At 44.5% G+C, this 18,614-nt stretch overlaps 35 non-coding genes across 35 annotated transcripts; all 35 read right to left on the bottom strand.

Annotated features, from left to right (window-relative positions):
- Positions 1 to 224: 224 nt before the first annotated feature.
- On the bottom strand, positions 225 to 296 carry trnag-ucc (transfer RNA glycine (anticodon UCC)). The gene has a single exon. It is a non-coding gene; the product is annotated as a tRNA-Gly (tRNA).
- Positions 297 to 744: 448 nt separating this feature from the next.
- trnam-cau (transfer RNA methionine (anticodon CAU)) lies at positions 745 to 817 on the bottom strand. The gene has a single exon. It is a non-coding gene; the product is annotated as a tRNA-Met (tRNA).
- A 701-nt stretch (positions 818 to 1,518) lies between these two features.
- trnam-cau (transfer RNA methionine (anticodon CAU)) lies at positions 1,519 to 1,591 on the bottom strand. Its single transcript has one exon. It is a non-coding gene; the product is annotated as a tRNA-Met (tRNA).
- A 1,064-nt stretch (positions 1,592 to 2,655) lies between these two features.
- On the bottom strand, positions 2,656 to 2,727 carry trnag-ucc (transfer RNA glycine (anticodon UCC)). Its single transcript has one exon. It is a non-coding gene; the product is annotated as a tRNA-Gly (tRNA).
- Positions 2,728 to 3,175: 448 nt separating this feature from the next.
- On the bottom strand, positions 3,176 to 3,248 carry trnam-cau (transfer RNA methionine (anticodon CAU)). The gene has a single exon. It is a non-coding gene; the product is annotated as a tRNA-Met (tRNA).
- Positions 3,249 to 3,430: 182 nt separating this feature from the next.
- Positions 3,431 to 3,502, bottom strand: trnag-ucc (transfer RNA glycine (anticodon UCC)). Its single transcript has one exon. It is a non-coding gene; the product is annotated as a tRNA-Gly (tRNA).
- Positions 3,503 to 3,950: 448 nt separating this feature from the next.
- Positions 3,951 to 4,023, bottom strand: trnam-cau (transfer RNA methionine (anticodon CAU)). Its single transcript has one exon. It is a non-coding gene; the product is annotated as a tRNA-Met (tRNA).
- A 702-nt stretch (positions 4,024 to 4,725) lies between these two features.
- trnam-cau (transfer RNA methionine (anticodon CAU)) lies at positions 4,726 to 4,798 on the bottom strand. Its single transcript has one exon. It is a non-coding gene; the product is annotated as a tRNA-Met (tRNA).
- Positions 4,799 to 4,980: 182 nt separating this feature from the next.
- On the bottom strand, positions 4,981 to 5,052 carry trnag-ucc (transfer RNA glycine (anticodon UCC)). Its single transcript has one exon. It is a non-coding gene; the product is annotated as a tRNA-Gly (tRNA).
- Positions 5,053 to 5,500: 448 nt separating this feature from the next.
- Positions 5,501 to 5,573, bottom strand: trnam-cau (transfer RNA methionine (anticodon CAU)). The gene has a single exon. It is a non-coding gene; the product is annotated as a tRNA-Met (tRNA).
- A 1,063-nt stretch (positions 5,574 to 6,636) lies between these two features.
- Positions 6,637 to 6,708, bottom strand: trnag-ucc (transfer RNA glycine (anticodon UCC)). The gene has a single exon. It is a non-coding gene; the product is annotated as a tRNA-Gly (tRNA).
- A 448-nt stretch (positions 6,709 to 7,156) lies between these two features.
- trnam-cau (transfer RNA methionine (anticodon CAU)) lies at positions 7,157 to 7,229 on the bottom strand. The gene has a single exon. It is a non-coding gene; the product is annotated as a tRNA-Met (tRNA).
- A 182-nt stretch (positions 7,230 to 7,411) lies between these two features.
- On the bottom strand, positions 7,412 to 7,483 carry trnag-ucc (transfer RNA glycine (anticodon UCC)). Its single transcript has one exon. It is a non-coding gene; the product is annotated as a tRNA-Gly (tRNA).
- A 448-nt stretch (positions 7,484 to 7,931) lies between these two features.
- On the bottom strand, positions 7,932 to 8,004 carry trnam-cau (transfer RNA methionine (anticodon CAU)). The gene has a single exon. It is a non-coding gene; the product is annotated as a tRNA-Met (tRNA).
- A 182-nt stretch (positions 8,005 to 8,186) lies between these two features.
- On the bottom strand, positions 8,187 to 8,258 carry trnag-ucc (transfer RNA glycine (anticodon UCC)). The gene has a single exon. It is a non-coding gene; the product is annotated as a tRNA-Gly (tRNA).
- Positions 8,259 to 8,706: 448 nt separating this feature from the next.
- Positions 8,707 to 8,779, bottom strand: trnam-cau (transfer RNA methionine (anticodon CAU)). Its single transcript has one exon. It is a non-coding gene; the product is annotated as a tRNA-Met (tRNA).
- Positions 8,780 to 8,961: 182 nt separating this feature from the next.
- Positions 8,962 to 9,033, bottom strand: trnag-ucc (transfer RNA glycine (anticodon UCC)). The gene has a single exon. It is a non-coding gene; the product is annotated as a tRNA-Gly (tRNA).
- A 448-nt stretch (positions 9,034 to 9,481) lies between these two features.
- trnam-cau (transfer RNA methionine (anticodon CAU)) lies at positions 9,482 to 9,554 on the bottom strand. The gene has a single exon. It is a non-coding gene; the product is annotated as a tRNA-Met (tRNA).
- A 182-nt stretch (positions 9,555 to 9,736) lies between these two features.
- trnag-ucc (transfer RNA glycine (anticodon UCC)) lies at positions 9,737 to 9,808 on the bottom strand. Its single transcript has one exon. It is a non-coding gene; the product is annotated as a tRNA-Gly (tRNA).
- Positions 9,809 to 10,256: 448 nt separating this feature from the next.
- On the bottom strand, positions 10,257 to 10,329 carry trnam-cau (transfer RNA methionine (anticodon CAU)). Its single transcript has one exon. It is a non-coding gene; the product is annotated as a tRNA-Met (tRNA).
- Positions 10,330 to 10,511: 182 nt separating this feature from the next.
- trnag-ucc (transfer RNA glycine (anticodon UCC)) lies at positions 10,512 to 10,583 on the bottom strand. The gene has a single exon. It is a non-coding gene; the product is annotated as a tRNA-Gly (tRNA).
- A 448-nt stretch (positions 10,584 to 11,031) lies between these two features.
- trnam-cau (transfer RNA methionine (anticodon CAU)) lies at positions 11,032 to 11,104 on the bottom strand. The gene has a single exon. It is a non-coding gene; the product is annotated as a tRNA-Met (tRNA).
- A 181-nt stretch (positions 11,105 to 11,285) lies between these two features.
- Positions 11,286 to 11,357, bottom strand: trnag-ucc (transfer RNA glycine (anticodon UCC)). Its single transcript has one exon. It is a non-coding gene; the product is annotated as a tRNA-Gly (tRNA).
- Positions 11,358 to 11,805: 448 nt separating this feature from the next.
- On the bottom strand, positions 11,806 to 11,878 carry trnam-cau (transfer RNA methionine (anticodon CAU)). The gene has a single exon. It is a non-coding gene; the product is annotated as a tRNA-Met (tRNA).
- Positions 11,879 to 12,059: 181 nt separating this feature from the next.
- On the bottom strand, positions 12,060 to 12,131 carry trnag-ucc (transfer RNA glycine (anticodon UCC)). Its single transcript has one exon. It is a non-coding gene; the product is annotated as a tRNA-Gly (tRNA).
- A 449-nt stretch (positions 12,132 to 12,580) lies between these two features.
- On the bottom strand, positions 12,581 to 12,653 carry trnam-cau (transfer RNA methionine (anticodon CAU)). The gene has a single exon. It is a non-coding gene; the product is annotated as a tRNA-Met (tRNA).
- A 182-nt stretch (positions 12,654 to 12,835) lies between these two features.
- Positions 12,836 to 12,907, bottom strand: trnag-ucc (transfer RNA glycine (anticodon UCC)). The gene has a single exon. It is a non-coding gene; the product is annotated as a tRNA-Gly (tRNA).
- A 449-nt stretch (positions 12,908 to 13,356) lies between these two features.
- On the bottom strand, positions 13,357 to 13,429 carry trnam-cau (transfer RNA methionine (anticodon CAU)). The gene has a single exon. It is a non-coding gene; the product is annotated as a tRNA-Met (tRNA).
- A 702-nt stretch (positions 13,430 to 14,131) lies between these two features.
- Positions 14,132 to 14,204, bottom strand: trnam-cau (transfer RNA methionine (anticodon CAU)). The gene has a single exon. It is a non-coding gene; the product is annotated as a tRNA-Met (tRNA).
- A 956-nt stretch (positions 14,205 to 15,160) lies between these two features.
- trnag-ucc (transfer RNA glycine (anticodon UCC)) lies at positions 15,161 to 15,232 on the bottom strand. Its single transcript has one exon. It is a non-coding gene; the product is annotated as a tRNA-Gly (tRNA).
- A 703-nt stretch (positions 15,233 to 15,935) lies between these two features.
- Positions 15,936 to 16,007, bottom strand: trnag-ucc (transfer RNA glycine (anticodon UCC)). The gene has a single exon. It is a non-coding gene; the product is annotated as a tRNA-Gly (tRNA).
- A 448-nt stretch (positions 16,008 to 16,455) lies between these two features.
- Positions 16,456 to 16,528, bottom strand: trnam-cau (transfer RNA methionine (anticodon CAU)). The gene has a single exon. It is a non-coding gene; the product is annotated as a tRNA-Met (tRNA).
- A 182-nt stretch (positions 16,529 to 16,710) lies between these two features.
- On the bottom strand, positions 16,711 to 16,782 carry trnag-ucc (transfer RNA glycine (anticodon UCC)). Its single transcript has one exon. It is a non-coding gene; the product is annotated as a tRNA-Gly (tRNA).
- A 448-nt stretch (positions 16,783 to 17,230) lies between these two features.
- On the bottom strand, positions 17,231 to 17,303 carry trnam-cau (transfer RNA methionine (anticodon CAU)). The gene has a single exon. It is a non-coding gene; the product is annotated as a tRNA-Met (tRNA).
- A 957-nt stretch (positions 17,304 to 18,260) lies between these two features.
- trnag-ucc (transfer RNA glycine (anticodon UCC)) lies at positions 18,261 to 18,332 on the bottom strand. Its single transcript has one exon. It is a non-coding gene; the product is annotated as a tRNA-Gly (tRNA).
- Between the last annotated feature and the right edge of the window lie 282 nt (positions 18,333 to 18,614).

Here is an 18,614-nt window from a genome sequence, read left to right as displayed (position 1 = left end):
TCAGATTATGAGACTGACGCGCTACTGACTGTACTAACAAGGTTTTCACTGACGTAAGCAGCCCTGTTTGCCAGTGTGCTAACACATCTGGAAGGCAGATATATAGATTGATGGAGAAATGCTTCTTTTAATTTCTGTAATGCAGCGGGTTATTGATGACATGCTGTTCAGCTGGACTATAAGCACCTGAAGACACTCACAGAGAATGAGGTCATAAGTAAGGCTGCGTTGGCCGGGAATTGAACCCGGGTCAACTGCTTGGAAGGCAGCTATGCTAGCCACTATACCACCAACGCCGAAGTTGAAAAAGCGTCGTAGCGATTATCTTTTATCTTTCCACAAACCTGCTAGCAGTATGTCTGGTTCTGGTCCAGGTCTGGTGTTGTGATACAAGTGTAACAGTCAACAAGTATATGGCCCTCGTCACAGATTTTGCTGTTGCCGAATTTTGTTGTTGCTCGATTGGCTACTGTTGCAGGTGAAATCTTAGCCATGGGATGCGGATGACTGTACAGATGCTTGCATCTGAGATCAGTTTGGGCTAGACGTTGAAATTGGAAGGTTTGTGGATCCGCTATGAGACGAGTAATGGTATCTACTTCTGAAGAAGTTCTTTGCACAGTAATGGAAGTACGCTGGGCTCATGCAACATGAGTGACATAAAAACATCTATTAGAGTCTGTGGGAGAGTGATTTTGTAAAAGTGCAGCTATGCATGGGAACTGTTTCAGCAAGTAAACAAACTGCCCCGTGTGAGGGTCGAACTCACGACCTTCAGATTATGAGACTGACACGCTACCGACTGCGCTAACGAGGCTTTCACTGACGTAAGCAGCCCTGTTTGCCAGTGTGCTAACTCATCTGGAAGGCAGATATACAGATTGATGGAGTAATGCTTTTTTCAGTTTCTATAATGCAGCGGGTTATTGATGACATGCTGTTCAGCTGGACTATAAGCACCTGAAGACACTCACAGAGAAGGAGGTCATAAGTAAGGCTGCGTTGGCCGGGAATTGAACCCGGGTCAACTGCTTGGTAGGCAGCTATGCTATCCACTATTCCACCTAGGACGAAGTTGAAAAAGCTTCGTAGCGATTATCTTTTGTCTTTCCACAAACCTGCTAGCAGTATGTCTGGTTCTGGTCCAGGTCTGGTGTTGTGATACAAGTGTAACAGAGAACAAGTATATGGCCCTCGTCACAGATTTTGCTGTTGCCGAATTTTGTTGTTGCTCGATTGGCTACTGTTGCAGGTGAAATCTTAGCCATGGGATGCGGATGACTGTACAGATGCTTGCATCTGAGATCAGTTTGGGCTAGACGTTGAAATTGGAAGGTTTGTGGATCCGCTATGAGACGAATAATGGTATCTACTTCTGAAGAATTTCTTTGCACAGTTATGGAAGTACGCTGGGCTGATGCCACATGAGTGACATAAAAACATCAATTAGAATCTGTGGGAGAGTGATTTTGTAAAAGTGCAGCTATGCATGGGAACTGTTTCAGCAAGTAAATAAACTGCCCCGTGTGAGGGTCGAACTCACGACCTTCAGATTATGAGACTGACGCGCTACCGACTGCGCTAACGAGGCTTTCACTGGTATAAGCAGCCCTGTTTTGCCAGTGTGCTAACTCATCTGGAAGGCAGATATATAGATTGATGGAGTAATGCTTCTTTCAGTTTCTATAATGCAGCGGGTTATTGATGACATGCTGTTCAGCGGGACTATAAGTAGGGACTTGGAAATTTTTCACCAAATTGTCTTGATTAACTTCACACCTATTTTAATGGAAAGAGATTAAAAAATCATAAAAAATGATACCTCATTTGTCAATATATCTTTAATAGAACCAGAGATATTGAAGATTTAACATGCCTGAAATCGGATTTTTGTTCTAATGTAATTACAATTAGAGCTGCAGAAAAAACTGTGACTTCTTAGAACAACTTCGCTCTGCATAGGCGGAGGGCAGCCTGCCCCTCATTCAATAAATGTAAGAAATTGTAAATAGGGTATGGTGCACTTAAACAACCAGAACTTTGCCAATATCTAACCAATCTTAGTGATTTTTGTTGTTGAATGTTGAAATGAAAATTTACTTGGGGGTATCTCCATTAACTGGCATGATGTCTAACCAATCAGGAGCCAGATCAGTGGTCACGTGACATTGATCCATCCTCCGTACAGCACATAAAATCCCTTCAATCTTCAATCATCCAGAAGTGGGCACACGATTGTATAGTGTGGGCATGCATCAATCGTCATCATAGTTGGCAATATTCACATTTAGGGTGCAATAAATATGCCTGTGCACAAATAATCGATGCCCCACGATTCTTTCGATTTTTATTTAGTGCGTGAAAGTTACCTTGTTTTCAAATTGTTGTTGCTCCTCGAATACTGAACCGATTTTGATCCAGTAAAAAATAAGAAAATCAAGGATAAATAAATTATTCAAAACGGCGGATATCTCATAAGTTGAATGCAGAGCTAGCCGCGAAAACCGCATATTCGCACCCACACCCCGTAGCCACCGCTGAAAAAATGATGACGTCATCACACGGAATATAAGAGTGAGCGACCAAAGCAGGATTTCCAAGTCCCTACTATAAGCACCTGAAGACACTCACAGAGAAGGAGGTCATAAGTAAGGCTGCATTGGCCGGGAATCGAACCCGGGTCAACTGCTTGGAAGGCAGCTATGCTGGCCACTATACCACCAAAGCCTAAGTTGAGAAATCTTCGTAGCGATTATCTTTTGTCTTTCCACAAACCTGCTAGCAGTATGTCTGGTTCTGGTCCAGGTCTGGTGTTGTGATACAAGTGTAACAGAGAACAAGTATATGGCCCTCGTCACAGATTTTGCTGTTGCCGAATTTTGTTGTTGCTCGATTGGCTACTGTTGCAGGTGAAATCTTAGCCATGGGATGCGGATGACTGTACAGATGCTTGCATCTGAGATCAGTTTGGGCTAGACGTTGAAATTGGAAGGTTTGTGGATCCGCTATGAGACGAGTAATGATATCTACTTCTTAAGAAGTTCTTTGCACAGTAATGGAAGTACGCTGGGCTCATGCAACATGAGTGACATAAAAACATCTATTAGAATCTGTGGGAGAGTGATTTTGTAAAAGTGCAGCTATGCATGGGAACTGTTTCAGCAAGTAAATAAACTGCCCCGTGTGAGGGTCGAACTCACGACCTTCAAATTATGAGACTGACGCGCTACCGACTGCGCTAACGAGGCTTTCACTGGTATAAGCAGCCCTGTTTTGCCAGTGTGCTAACTCATCTGGAAGGCAGATATATAGATTGATGGAGTAATGCTTGTTTCAGTTTCTATAACGCAGCAGGTTATTGATGACATGCTGTTCAGCTGGACTATAAGCACCTGAAGACACTCACAGAGAAGGAGGTCATAAGTAAGGCTGCGTTGGCCGGGAATCGAACCCGGGTCAACTGCTTGGAAGGCAGCTATGCTAGCCACTATACCACCAACGCCGAAGTTGAAAAAGTTTCGTAGCGATTATCTTTTATCTTTCCACAAACCTGCTAGCAGTATGTCTGGTTCTGGTCCAGGTCTGGTGTTGTGATACAAGTGTAACAGTCAACAAGTATATGGCCCTCGTCACAGATTTTGCTGTTGCCGAATTTTGTTGATGCTCGATTGGCTACTGTTGCAGGTGAAATCTTAGCCATGGGATGCGGATGACTGTACAGATGCTTGCATCTGAGATCAGTTTGGGCTAGACGTTGAAATTGGAAGGTCTGTGGATCCGCTATGAGACGAATAATGGTATCTACTTCTGAAGAAGTTCTTTGCACAGTAATGGAGGTACGCTGGGCTCATGCAACATGAGTGACATAAAAACATCTATTAGAGTCTGTGGGAGAGTGATTTTGTAAAAGTGCAGCTATGCATGGGAACTGTTTCAGCAAGTAAGTAAACTGCCCCGTGTGAGGGTCGAACTCACTACCTTCAGATTATGAGACTGACGCGCTACCGACTGCGCTAACGAGGCTTTCACTGGCATAAGCAGCCCTGTTTTGCCAGTGTGCTAACACATCTGGAAGGCAGATATATAGATTGATGGAGTAATGCTTGTTTCAGTTTCTATAACGCAGCGGGTTATTGATGACATGCTGTTCAGCTGGACTATAAGCACCTGAAGACACTCACAGAGAAGGAGGTCATAAGTAAGGCTGCGTTGGCCGGGAATCGAACCCGGGTCAACTGCTTGGAAGGCAGCTATGCTAGCAACTATACCACCAATGCCGAAGTTGAAAAAGCTTTGTAGCGATTATCTTTTATCTTTCCACAAACCTGCTAGCAGTATGTCTGGTTCTGGTCCAGGTCTGGTGTTGTGATACAAGTGTAACAGTCAACAAGTATATTGCCCTCGTCACAGATTTTGCTGTTGCCGAATTTTGTTGTTGCTCGATTGGCTACTGTTGCAGGTGAAATCTTAGCCATGGGATGCGGATGACTGTACAGATGCTTGCATCTGAGATCAGTTTGGGCTAGACGTTGAAATTGGAAGGTTTGTGGATCCGCTATGAGACGAGTAATGGTATCTACTTCTTAAGAAGTTCTTTGCACAGTAATGGAAGTACGCTGGGCTCATGCAACATGAGTGACATAAAAACATCTATTAGAATCTGTGGGAGAGTGATTTTGTAAAAGTGCAGCTATGCATGGGAACTGTTTCAGCAAGTAAATAAACTGCCCCGTGTGAGGGTCGAACTCACGACCTTCAAATTATGAGACTGACGCGCTACCGACTGCGCTAATGAGGCTTTCACTGGTATAAGCAGCCCTGTTTTGCCAGTGTGCTAACTCATCTGGAAGGCAGATATATAGATTGATGGAGTAATGCTTGTTTCAGTTTCTATAACGCAGCAGGTTATTGATGACATGCTGTTCAGCTGGACTATAAGCACCTGAAGACACTCACAGAGAAGGAGGTCATAAGTAAGGCTGCGTTGGCCGGGAATCGAACCCGGGTCAACTGCTTGGAAGGCAGCTATGCTAGCCACTATACCACCAACACCGAAGTTGAGAAAGCGTCGTAGCGATTATCTTTTGTCTTTCCACAAACCTGCTAGCAGTATGTCTGGTTCTGGTCCAGGTCTGGTGTTGTGATACAAGTGTAACAGAGAACAAGTATATGGCCCTCGTCAAAGATTTTGCTGTTGCCGAATTTTGTTGTTGCTCGATTGGCTACTGTTGCAGGTGAAATCTTAGCCATGGGATGCGGATGACTGTACAGATGCTTGCATCTGAGATCAGTTTGGGCTAGACGTTGAAATTGGAAGGTTTGTGGATCCGCTATGAGACGAATAATGGTATCTACTTCTGAAGAATTTCTTTGCACAGTTATGGAAGTACGCTGGGCTGATGCCACATGAGTGACATAAAAACATCAATTAGAATCTGTGGGAGAGTGATTTTGTAAAAGTGCAGCTATGCATGGGAACTGTTTCAGCAAGTAAATAAACTGCCCCGTGTGAGGGTCAAACTCACGACCTTCAGATTATGAGACTGACGCGCTACCGACTGCGCTAACGAGGCTTTCACTGACGTAAGCAGCCCTGTTTGCCAGTGTGCTAACACATCTGGAAGGCAGATATATAGATTGATGGAGTAATGCTTCTTTCAGTTTCGATAATGCAGCGGGTTATTGATGACATGCTGTTCAGCGGGACTATAAGTAGGGACTTGGAAATTTTTCACCAAATTGTCTTGATTAACTTCACACCTATTTTAATGGAAAGAGATTAAAAAATCATAAAAAATGATACCTCATTTGTCAATATATCTTTAATAGAACCAGAGATATTGAAGATTTAACATGCCTGAAATCGGATTTTTGTTCTAATGTAATTACAATTAGAGCTGCAGAAAAAACTGTGACTTCTTAGAACAACTTCGCTCTGCATAGGCGGAGGGCAGCCTGCCCCTCATTCAATAAATGTAAGAAATTGTAAATAGGGTATGGTGCACTTAAACAACCAGAACTTTGCCAATATCTAACCAATCTTAGTGATTTTTGTTGTTGAATGTTGAAATGAAAATTTACTTGGGGGTATCTCCATTAACTGGCATGATGTCTAACCAATCAGGAGCCAGATCAGTGGTCACGTGACATTGATCCATCCTCCGTACAGCACATAAAATCCCTTCAATCTTCAATCATCCAGAAGTGGGCACACGATTGTATAGTGTGGGCATGCATCAATCGTCATCATAGTTGGCAATATTCACATTTAGGGTGCAATAAATATGCCTGTGCACAAATAATCGATGCCCCACGATTCTTTCGATTTTTATTTAGTGCGTGAAAGTTACCTTGTTTTCAAATTGTTGTTGCTCCTCGAATACTGAACCGATTTTGATCCAGTAAAAAATAAGAAAATCAAGGATAAATAAATTATTCAAAACGGCGGATATCTCATAAGTTGAATGCAGAGCTAGCCGCGAAAACCGCATATTCGCACCCACACCCCGTAGCCACCGCTGAAAAAATGATGACGTCATCACACGGAATATAAGAGTGAGCGACCAAAGCAGGATTTCCAAGTCCCTACTATAAGCACCTGAAGACACTCACAGAGAAGGAGGTCATAAGTAAGGCTGCATTGGCCGGGAATCGAACCCGGGTCAACTGCTTGGAAGGCAGCTATGCTAGCCACTATACCACCAAAGCCTAAGTTGAGAAATCTTCGTAGCGATTATCTTTTGTCTTTCCACAAACCTGCTAGCAGTATGTCTGGTTCTGGTCCAGGTCTGGTGTTGTGATACAAGTGTAACAGAGAACAAGTATATGGCCCTCGTCACAGATTTTGCTGTTGCCGAATTTTGTTGTTGCTCGATTGGCTACTGTTGCAGGTGAAATCTTAGCCATGGGATGCGGATGACTGTACAGATGCTTGCATCTGAGATCAGTTTGGGCTAGACGTTGAAATTGGAAGGTTTGTGGATCCGCTATGAGACGAGTAATGGTATCTACTTCTTAAGAAGTTCTTTGCACAGTAATGGAAGTACGCTGGGCTCATGCAACATGAGTGACATAAAAACATCTATTAGAATCTGTGGGAGAGTGATTTTGTAAAAGTGCAGCTATGCATGGGAACTGTTTCAGCAAATAAATAAACTGCCCCGTGTGAGGGTCGAACTCACGACCTTCAAATTATGAGACTGACGCGCTACCGACTGCGCTAACGAGGCTTTCACTGGTATAAGCAGCCCTGTTTTGCCAGTGTGCTAACTCATCTGGAAGGCAGATATATAGATTGATGGAGTAATGCTTGTTTCAGTTTCTATAACGCAGCAGGTTATTGATGACATGCTGTTCAGCTGGACTATAAGCACCTGAAGACACTCACAGAGAAGGAGGTCATAAGTAAGGCTGCGTTGGCCGGGAATCGAACCCGGGTCAACTGCTTGGAAGGCAGCTATGCTAGCCACTATACCACCAACGCCGAAGTTGAAAAAGTTTCGTAGCGATTATCTTTTATCTTTCCACAAACCTGCTAGCAGTATGTCTGGTTCTGGTCCAGGTCTGGTGTTGTGATACAAGTGTAACAGTCAACAAGTATATGGCCCTCGTCACAGATTTTGCTGTTGCCGAATTTTGTTGATGCTCGATTGGCTACTGTTGCAGGTGAAATCTTAGCCATGGGATGCGGATGACTGTACAGATGCTTGCATCTGAGATCAGTTTGGGCTAGACGTTGAAATTGGAAGGTCTGTGGATCCGCTATGAGACGAATAATGGTATCTACTTCTGAAGAAGTTCTTTGCACAGTAATGGAAGTACGCTGGGCTCATGCAACATGAGTGACATAAAAACATCTATTAGAGTCTGTGGGAGAGTGATTTTGTAAAAGTGCAGCTATGCATGGGAACTGTTTCAGCAAGTAAGTAAACTGCCCCGTGTGAGGGTCGAACTCACTACCTTCAGATTATGAGACTGACGCGCTACCGACTGCGCTAACGAGGCTTTCACTGGTATAAGCAGCCCTGTTTTGCCAGTGTGCTAACTCATCTGGAAGGCAGATATATAGATTGATGGAGTAATGCTTGTTTCAGTTTCTATAACGCAGCAGGTTATTGATGACATGCTGTTCAGCTGGACTATAAGCACCTGAAGACACTCACAGAGAAGGAGGTCATAAGTAAGGCTGCGTTGGCCGGGAATCGAACCCGGGTCAACTGCTTGGAAGGCAGCTATGCTAGCCACTATACCACCAACACCGAAGTTGAGAAAGCGTCGTAGCGATTATCTTTTGTCTTTCCACAAACCTGCTAGCAGTATGTCTGGTTCTGGTCCAGGTCTGGTGTTGTGATACAAGTGTAACAGAGAACAAGTATATGGCCCTCGTCACAGATTTTGCTGTTGCCGAATTTTGTTGTTGCTCGATTGGCTACTGTTGCAGGTGAAATCTTAGCCATGGGATGCGGATGACTGTACAGATGCTTGCATCTGAGATCAGTTTGGGCTAGACGTTGAAATTGGAAGGTTTGTGGATCCGCTATGAGACGAGTAATGGTATCTACTTCTTAAGAAGTTCTTTGCACAGTAATGGAAGTACGCTGGGCTCATGCAACATGAGTGACATAAAAACATCTATTAGAATCTATGGGAGAGTGATTTTGTAAAAGTGCAGCTATGCATGGGAACTGTTTCAGCAAGTAAATAAACTGCCCCGTGTGAGGGTCGAACTCACGACCTTCAAATTATGAGACTGACGTGCTACCGACTGCGCTAACGAGGCTTTCACTGGTATAAGCAGCCCTGTTTTGCCAGTGTGCTAACTCATCTGGAAGGCAGATATATAGATTGATGGAGTAATGCTTGTTTCAGTTTCTATAACGCAGCAGGTTATTGATGACATGCTGTTCAGCTGGACTATAAGCACCTGAAGACACTCACAGAGAAGGAGGTCATTAGTAAGGCTGCGTTGGCCGGGAATCGAACCCGGGTCAACTGCTTGGAAGGCAGCTATGCTAGCCACTATACCACCAACGCCGAAGTTGAAAAAGTTTCGTAGCGATTATCTTTTATCTTTCCACAAACCTGCTAGCAGTATGTCTGGTTCTGGTCCAGGTCTGGTGTTGTGATACAAGTGTAACAGTCAACAAGTATATGGCCCTCGTCACAGATTTTGCTGTTGCCGAATTTTGTTGATGCTCGATTGGCTACTGTTGCAGGTGAAATCTTAGCCATGGGATGCGGATGACTGTACAGATGCTTGCATCTGAGATCAGTTTGGGCTAGACGTTGAAATTGGAAGGTCTGTGGATCCGCTATGAGACGAATAATGGTATCTACTTCTGAAGAAGTTCTTTGCACAGTAATGGAAGTACGCTGGGCTCATGCAACATGAGTGACATAAAAACATCTATTAGAGTCTGTGGGAGAGTGATTTTGTAAAAGTGCAGCTATGCATGGGAACTGTTTCAGCAAGTAAGTAAACTGCCCCGTGTGAGGGTCGAACTCACTACCTTCAGATTATGAGACTGACGCGCTACCGACTGCGCTAACGAGGCTTTCACTGGTATAAGCAGCCCTGTTTTGCCAGTGTGCTAACTCATCTGGAAGGCAGATATATAGATTGATGGAGTAATGCTTGTTTCAGTTTCTATAACGCAGCAGGTTATTGATGACATGCTGTTCAGCTGGACTATAAGCACCTGAAGACACTCACAGAGAAGGAGGTCATAAGTAAGGCTGCGTTGGCCGGGAATCGAACCCGGGTCAACTGCTTGGAAGGCAGCTATGCTAGCCACTATACCACCAACACCGAAGTTGAGAAAGCGTCGTAGCGATTATCTTTTGTCTTTCCACAAACCTGCTAGCAGTATGTCTGGTTCTGGTCCAGGTCTGGTGTTGTGATACAAGTGTAACAGAGAACAAGTATATGGCCCTCGTCACAGATTTTGCTGTTGCCGAATTTTGTTGTTGCTCGATTGGCTACTGTTGCAGGTGAAATCTTAGCCATGGGATGCGGATGACTGTACAGATGCTTGCATCTGAGATCAGTTTGGGCTAGACGTTGAAATTGGAAGGTTTGTGGATCCGCTATGAGACGAGTAATGGTATCTACTTCTTAAGAAGTTCTTTGCACAGTAATGGAAGTACGCTGGGCTCATGCAACATGAGTGACATAAAAACATCTATTAGAATCTATGGGAGAGTGATTTTGTAAAAGTGCAGCTATGCATGGGAACTGTTTCAGCAAGTAAATAAACTGCCCCGTGTGAGGGTCGAACTCACGACTTTCAAATTATGAGACTGACGCGCTACCGACTGCGCTAACGAGGCTTTCACTGGTATAAGCAGCCCTGTTTTGCCAGTGTGCTAACTCATCTGGAAGGCAGATATATAGATTGATGGAGTAATGCTTGTTTCAGTTTCTATAACGCAGCAGGTTATTGATGACATGCTGTTCAGCTGGACTATAAGCACCTGAAGACACTCACAGAGAAGGAGGTCATAAGTAAGGCTGCGTTGGCCGGGAATCGAACCCGGGTCAACTGCTTGGAAGGCAGCTATGCTAGCCACTATACCACCAACGCCGAAGTTGAAAAAGTTTCGTAGCGATTATCTTTTATCTTTCCACAAACCTGCTAGCAGTATGTCTGGTTCTGGTCCAGGTCTGGTGTTGTGATACAAGTGTAACAGTCAACAAGTATATGGCCCTCGTCACAGATTTTGCTGTTGCCGAATTTTGTTGATGCTCGATTGGCTACTGTTGCAGGTGAAATCTTAGCCATGGGATGCGGATGACTGTACAGATGCTTGCATCTGAGATCAGTTTGGGCTAGACGTTGAAATTGGAAGGTCTGTGGATCCGCTATGAGACGAATAATGGTATCTACTTCTGAAGAAGTTCTTTGCACAGTAATGGAGGTACGCTGGGCTCATGCAACATGAGTGACATAAAAACATCTATTGGAGTCTGTGGGAGAGTGATTTTGTAAAAGTGCAGCTATGCATGGGAACTGTTTCAGCAAGTAAACAAACTGCCCCGTGTGAGGGTCGAACTCACGACCTTCAGATTATGAGACTGATGCGCTACCGACTGCGCTAACGAGGCTTTCACTGACATAAGCAGCCCTGTTTGCAAGTGTGCTAACACATCTGGAAGGCAGATATATAGATTGATGGAGTAATGCTTCTTTCAGTTTCTATAACGCAGCGGGATATTGATGGCATGCTGTTCAGCTGGACTATAAGCAGCTGAAGACACTCACAGAGAAGGAGGTCATAAGTAAGGCTGCGTTGGCCGGGAATCGAACCCGGGTCAACTGCTTGGAAGGCAGCTATGCTAGCCACTATACCACCAACGCCGAAGTTGAAAAAGTTTTGTAGCGATTATCTTTTATCTTTCCACAAACCTGCTAGCAGTATGTCTGGTTCTGGTCCAGGTCTGGTGTTGTGATACAAGTGTAACAGTCAACAAGTATATGGCCCTCGTCACAGATTTTGCTGTTGCCGAATTTTGTTGATGCTCGATTGGCTACTGTTGCAGGTGAAATCTTAGCCATGGGATACGGATGACTGTACAGATGCTTGCATCTGAGATCAGTTTGGGCTAGACGTTGAAATTGGAAGGTCTGTGGATCCGCTATGAGACGAATAATGGTATCTACTTCTGAAGAAGTTCTTTGCACAGTAATGGAGGTACGCTGGGCTCATGCCACATGATTGACATAAAAACATCTATTGGAGTCTGTGGGAGAGTGATTTTGTAAAAGTGCAGCTATGCATGGGAACTGTTTCAGCAAGTAAACAAACTGCCCCGTGTGAGGGTCGAACTCACGACCTTCAGATTATGAGACTGACGCGCTACCGACTGCGCTAACGAGGCTTTCACTGACATAAGCAGCCCTGTTTGCCAGTGTGCTAACACATCTGGAAGGCAGATGTATAAATTGATGGAGTAATGCTTGTTTCAGTTTCTATAACGCAGTGAGATATTGATGGCATGCTGTTCAGCTGGACTATAAGCACCTGAAGACACTCACAGAGAAGGAGGTCATAAGTAAGGCTGCATTGGCCGGGAATCGAACCCAGGTCAACTGCTTGGAAGGCAGCTATGCTGGCCACTATACCACCAAAGCCAAAGTTGAAACAGCTTTGTAGCGATTATCTTTTATCTTTCCACAAACCTGCTAGCAGTATGTCTGGTTCTGGTCCAGGTCTGGTGTTGTGATACAAGTGTAACAGTCAACAAGTATATGGCCCTCGTCACAGATTTTGCTGTTGCCGAATTTTGTTGATGCTCGATTGGCTACTGTTGCAGGTGTAATCTTAGCCATGGGATGCGGATGACTGTACAGATGCTTGCATCTGAGATCAGTTTGGGCTAGACGTTGAAATTAGAAGGTGTGTGGATCTGCTATGAGAAGAGTAATGGTATCTACTTCTGAAGAAGTTCTTTTGCACAGTTATGGAAGTATGCTGGGCTGATGCCACATGAGTGACATAAAAACATGAATTAGAATCTGTGGGAGAGTGATTTTATAAAAGTGCAGCTATGTATGGGAACTGTTTCAGCAAGTAAGTAAACTGCCCTGTGTGAGGGTCGAACTCACAACCTTCAGATTATGAGACTGACGCGCTACCGACTGCGCTAACGAGGCTTTCACTGGCATAAGCAGCCCTGTTTTGCCAGTGTGCTAACTCATCTGGAAGGCAGATATATAGATTGATGGAGTAATGCTTGTTTCAGTTTCTATAACGCAGCAGGTTATTGATGACATGCTGTTCAGCTGGACTATAAGCACCTGAAGACACTCACAGAGAAGGAGGTCATAAGTAAGGCTGCGTTGGCCGGGAATCGAACCCGGGTAAACTGCTTGGAAGGCAGCTATGCTAGCCACTATACCACCAACGCCGAAGTTGAAAAAGTTTCGTAGCGATTATCTTTTATCTTTCCACGAACCTGCTAGCAGTATGTCTGGTTCTGGTCCAGGTCTGGTGTTGTGATACAAGTGTAACAGTCAACAAGTATATGGCCCTCGTCACAGATTTTGCTGTTGCCGAATTTTGTTGATGCTCGATTGGCTACTGTTGCAGGTGAAATCTTAGCCATGGGATGCGGATGACTGTACAGATGCTTGCATCTGAGATCAGTTTGGGCTAGACGTTGAAATTGGAAGGTGTGTGGATCTGCTATGAGAAGAGTAATGGTATCTACTTCTGAAGAAGTTCTTTTGCACAGTTATGGAAGTATGCTGGGCTGATGCCACATGAGTGACATAAAAACATCAATTAGAATCTGTGGGAGAGTGATTTTATAAAAGTGCAGCTATGTATGGGAACTGTTTCAGCAAGTAAGTAAACTGCCCTGTGTGAGGGTCGAACTCACAACCTTCAGATTATGAGACTGACGCGCTACCGACTGCGCTAACGAGGCTTTCACTGGCATAAGCAGCCCTGTTTTGCCAGTGTGCTAACTCATCTGGAAGGCAGATATATAGATTGATGGAGTAATGCTTGTTTCAGTTTCTATAACGCAGCAGGTTATTGATGACATGCTGTTCAGCTGGACTATAAGCACCTGAAGACACTCACAGAGAAGGAGGTCATAAGTAAGGCTGCGTTGGCCGGGAATCAAATCCGGGTCAACTGCTAGGAAGGCAGCTATGCTAGCCACTATACCACCAACGCCGAAGTTGAAAAAGTTTCGTAGCGATTATCTTTTATCTTTCCACGAACCTGCTAGCAGTATGTCTGGTTCTGGTCCAGGTCCGGTGTTGTGATACAAGTGTAACAGTCAACAAGTATATGGCCCTCGTCACAGATTTTGCTGTTGCCGAATTTTATTGATGCTCGATTGGCTACTGTTGCAGGTGAAATCTTAGCCATGGGATGCGGATGACTGTACAGATGCTTGCATCTGAGATCAGTTTGGGCTAGACGTTGAAATTGGAAGGTCTGTGGATCCGCTATGAGACGAATAATGGTATCTACTTCTGAAGAAGTTCTTTGCACAGTAATGGAAGTACGCTGGGCTCATGCAACATGAGTGACATAAAAACATCTATTAGAGTCTGTGGGAGAGTGATTTTGTAAAAGTGCAGCTATGCATGGGAACTGTTTCAGCAAGTAAATAAACTGCCCCGTGTGAGGGTCGAACTCATGACCTTCAGATTATGAGACTGACGCGTTACCGACTGCGCTAACGAGGCTTTCACTGACATAAGCAGCCCTGTTTGCCAGTGTGCTAACACATCTGGAAGGCAGATGTATAAATTGATGGAGTAATGCTTGTTTCAGTTTCTATAACGCAGTGAGATATTGATGGCATGCTGTTCAGCTGGACTATAAGCACCTGAAGACACTCACAGAGAAGGAGGTCATAAGTAAGGCTGCGTTGGCCTGGAATCGAACCCGGGTCAACTGCTTGGAAGGCAGCTATGCTAGCCACTATACCACCAACTCCAAAGTTGAAAAAGTTTCGTAGCGATTATCTTTTATCTTTCCACAAACCTGCTAGCAGTATGTCTGGTTCTGGTCCAGGTCTGGTGTTGTGATACAAGTGTAACAGTCAACAAGTATATGGCCCTCGTCACAGATTTTGCTGTTGCCGAATTTTATTGATGCTCGATTGGCTACTGTTGCAGGTGAAATCTTAGCCATGGGATGCGGATGACTGTACAGATGCTTGCATCTGAGATCAGTTTGGGCTAGACGTTGAAATTGGAACGTCTGTGGATCCGCTATGAGACGAATAATGGTATCTACTTCTGAAGAAGTTCTTTGCACAGTAATGGAAGTACGCTGGGCTCATGCAACATGAGTGACATAAAAACATCAATTAGAATCTGTGGGAGAGTGATTTTGTAAAAGTGCAGCTATACATGGGAACTGTTTCAGCAAGTAAATAAACTGCCCTGTGTGAGGGTCGAACTCACGACCTACAGATTATGAGACTGACGCGCTACCGACTGCGCTAACGAGGCTTTCACTGGCATAAGCAGCCCTGTTTTGCCAGTGTGCTAACTCATCTGGAAGGCAGATATATAGATTTATGGAGTAATGCTTGTTTCAGTTTCTATAACGCAGCGGGTTATTGATGACATGCTGTTCAGCTGGACTATAAGCACCTGAAGACACTCACCGAGAAGGAGGTCATAAGTAAGGCTGCGTTGGCCGGGAATCGAACCCAGGTCAACTGCTTGGAAGGCAGCTATGCTAGCCACTATACCACCAACGCCAAAGTTGAAACAGCTTTGTAGCGATAATCTTTTATCTTTCCACAAACCTGCTAGCAGTATGTCTGGTTCTGGTCCAGGTCTGGTGTTGTGATAAAAGTGTAACAGTCAACAAGTATATGGCCCTTGTCACAGATTTTGCTGTTGACAAATTTTGTTGTTGCTCGATTGGCTACTGTTGCAGGTGAAATCTTAGCCATGGGTTGCGGATGACTTTACAGATGCTTGCATCTGAGATCAGTTTGGGCTAGACGTTGAAATTGGAAGGTCTGTGGATCCGCTATGAGACGAATAATGGTATCTACTTCTGAAGAAGTTCTTTGCACAGTAATGGAAGTACGCTGGGCTCATGCAACATGAGTGACATAAAAACATCTATTAGAGTCTGTGGGAGAGTGATTTTGTAAAAGTGCAGCTATACATGGGAACTGTTTCAGCAAGTAAATAAACTGCCCTGTGTGAGGGTCGAACTCACGACCTACAGATTATGAGACTGACGCGCTACCGACTGCGCTAACGAGGCTTTCACTGGCATAAGCAGCCCTGTTTTGCCAGTGTGCTAACTCATCTGGAAGGCAGATATATAGATTTATGGAGTAATGCTTGTTTCAGTTTCTATAACGCAGCGGGTTATTGATGACATGCTGTTCAGCTGGACTATAAGCAACTGAAGACACTCACCGAGAAGGAGGTCATAAGTAAGGCTGCGTTGGCCGGGAATCGAACCCAGGTCAACTGCTTGGAAGGCAGCTATGCTAGCCACTATACCACCAACGCCAAAGTTGAAACAGCTTTGTAGCGATTATCTTTTATCTTTCCACAAACCTGCTAGCAGTATGTCTGGTTCTGGTCCAGGTCTGGTGTTGTGATAAAAGTGTAACAGTCAACAAGTATATGGCCCTTGTCACAGATTTTGCTGTTGACAAATTTTGTTGTTGCTCGATTGGCTACTGTTGCAGGTGAAATCTTAGCCATGGGTTGCGGATGACTTTACAGATGCTTGCATCTGAGATCAGTTTGGGCTAGACGTTGAAATTGGAAGGTCTGTGGATCCGCTATGAGACGAATAATGGTATCTACTTCTGAAGAAGTTCTTTGCACAGTAATGGAAGTACGCTGGGCTCATGCAACATGAGTGACATAAAAACATCTATTAGAGTCTGTGGGAGAGTGATTTTGTAAAAGTGCAGCTATGCATGGGAACTGTTTCAGCAAGTAAGTAAACTGCCCTGTGTGAGGGTCGAACTCACTACCTTCAGATTATGAGACTGACGCGCTACCGACTGCGCTAACGAGGCTTTCACTGGCATAAGCAGCCCTGTTTTACCAGTGTGCTAACTCATCTGGAAGGCAGATATACAGATTGATGGAGTAATGCTTGTTTCAGTTTCTATAACGCAGCGGGATATTGATGACATGCTGTTCAGCTGGACTATAAGCACCTGAAGACACTCACAGAGAAGGAGGTCATAAGTAAGGCTGCGTTGGCCGGGAATCGAACCCGGGTCAACTGCTTGGAAGGCAGCTATGCTAGCCACTATACCACCAACGCCAAAGTTGAAAAAGTTTCGTAGCGATTATCTTTTATCTTTCCACAAACCTGCTAGCAGTATGTCTGGTTCTGGTCCAGGTCTGGTGTTGTGATACAAGTGTAACAGTCAACAAGTATATGGCCCTCGTCACAGATTTTGCTGTTGCCGAATTTTATTGATGCTCGATTGGCTACTGTTGCAGGTGAAATCTTAGCCATGGGATGCGGATGACTGTACAGATGCTTGCATCTGAGATCAGTTTGGGCTAGACGTTGAAATTGGAAGGTCTGTGGATCCGCTATGAGACGAATAATGGTATCTACTTCTGAAGAAGTTCTTTGCACAGTAATGGAAGTACGCTGGGCTCATGCAACATGAGTGACATAAAAACATCTATTAGAGTCTGTGGGAGAGTGATTTTGTAAAAGTGCAGCTATGCATGGGAACTGTTTCAGCAAGTAAATAAACTGCCCCGTGTGAGGGTCGAACTCAAGACCTTCAGATTATGAGACTGACGCGCTACCGACTGCGCTAACGAGGCTTTCACTGACATAAGCAGCCTTGTTTTGCCAGTGTGCTAACTCATCTGGAAGGCAGATATATAGATTGATGGAGTAATGCTTGTTTCAGTTTCTATAACGCAGTGAGATATTGATGGCATGCTGTTCAGCTGGACTATAAGCACCTGAAGACACTCACAGAGAAGGAGGTCATAAGTAAGGCTGCGTTGGCCTGGAATCGAACCCGGGTCAACTGCTTGGAAGGCAGCTATGCTAGCCACTATACCACCAACTCCAAAGTTGAAAAAGTTTCGTAGCGATTATCTTTTATCTTTCCACAAACCTGCTAGCAGTATGTCTGGTTCTGGTCCAGGTCTGGTGTTGTGATACAAGTGTAACAGTCAACAAGTATATGGCCCTCGTCACAGATTTTGCTGTTGCCGAATTTTATTGATGCTCGATTGGCTACTGTTGCAGGTGAAATCTTAGCCATGGGATGCGGATGACTGTACAGATGCTTGCATCTGAGATCAGTTTGGGCTAGACGTTGAAATTGGAACGTCTGTGGATCCGCTATGAGACGAATAATGGTATCTACTTCTGAAGAAGTTCTTTGCACAGTAATGGAAGTACGCTGGGCTCATGCAACATGAGTGACATAAAAACATCAATTAGAATCTGTGGGAGAGTGATTTTGTAAAAGTGCAGCTATACATGGGAACTGTTTCAGCAAGTAAATAAACTGCCCTGTGTGAGGGTCGAACTCACGACCTACAGATTATGAGACTGACGCGCTACCGACTGCGCTAACGAGGCTTTCACTGGCATAAGCAGCCCTGTTTTGCCAGTGTGCTAACTCATCTGGAAGGCAGATATATAGATTTATGGAGTAATGCTTGTTTCAGTTTCTATAACGCAGCGGGTTATTGATGACATGCTGTTCAGCTGGACTATAAGCACCTGAAGACACTCACCGAGAAGGAGGTCATAAGTAAGGCTGCGTTGGCCGGGAATCGAACCCAGGTCAACTGCTTGGAAGGCAGCTATGCTAGCCACTATACCACCAACGCCAAAGTTGAAACAGCTTTGTAGCGATAATCTTTTATCTTTCCACAAACCTGCTAGCAGTATGTCTGGTTCTGGTCCAGGTCTGGTGTTGTGATAAAAGTGTAACAGTCAACAAGTATATGGCCCTTGTCACAGATTTTGCTGTTGACAAATTTTGTTGTTGCTCGATTGGCTACTGTTGCAGGTGAAATCTTAGCCATGGGTTGCGGATGACTTTACAGATGCTTGCATCTGAGATCAGTTTGGGCTAGACGTTGAAATTGGAAGGTCTGTGGATCCGCTAT

This window comes from Brienomyrus brachyistius, chromosome 4 (assembly GCF_023856365.1).
Source record: "Brienomyrus brachyistius isolate T26 chromosome 4, BBRACH_0.4, whole genome shotgun sequence".
In the NCBI taxonomy this organism is placed as follows: Eukaryota; Metazoa; Chordata; class Actinopteri; order Osteoglossiformes; family Mormyridae; genus Brienomyrus; species Brienomyrus brachyistius.
This window is presented reverse-complemented; position numbering and strand designations above follow the sequence as displayed.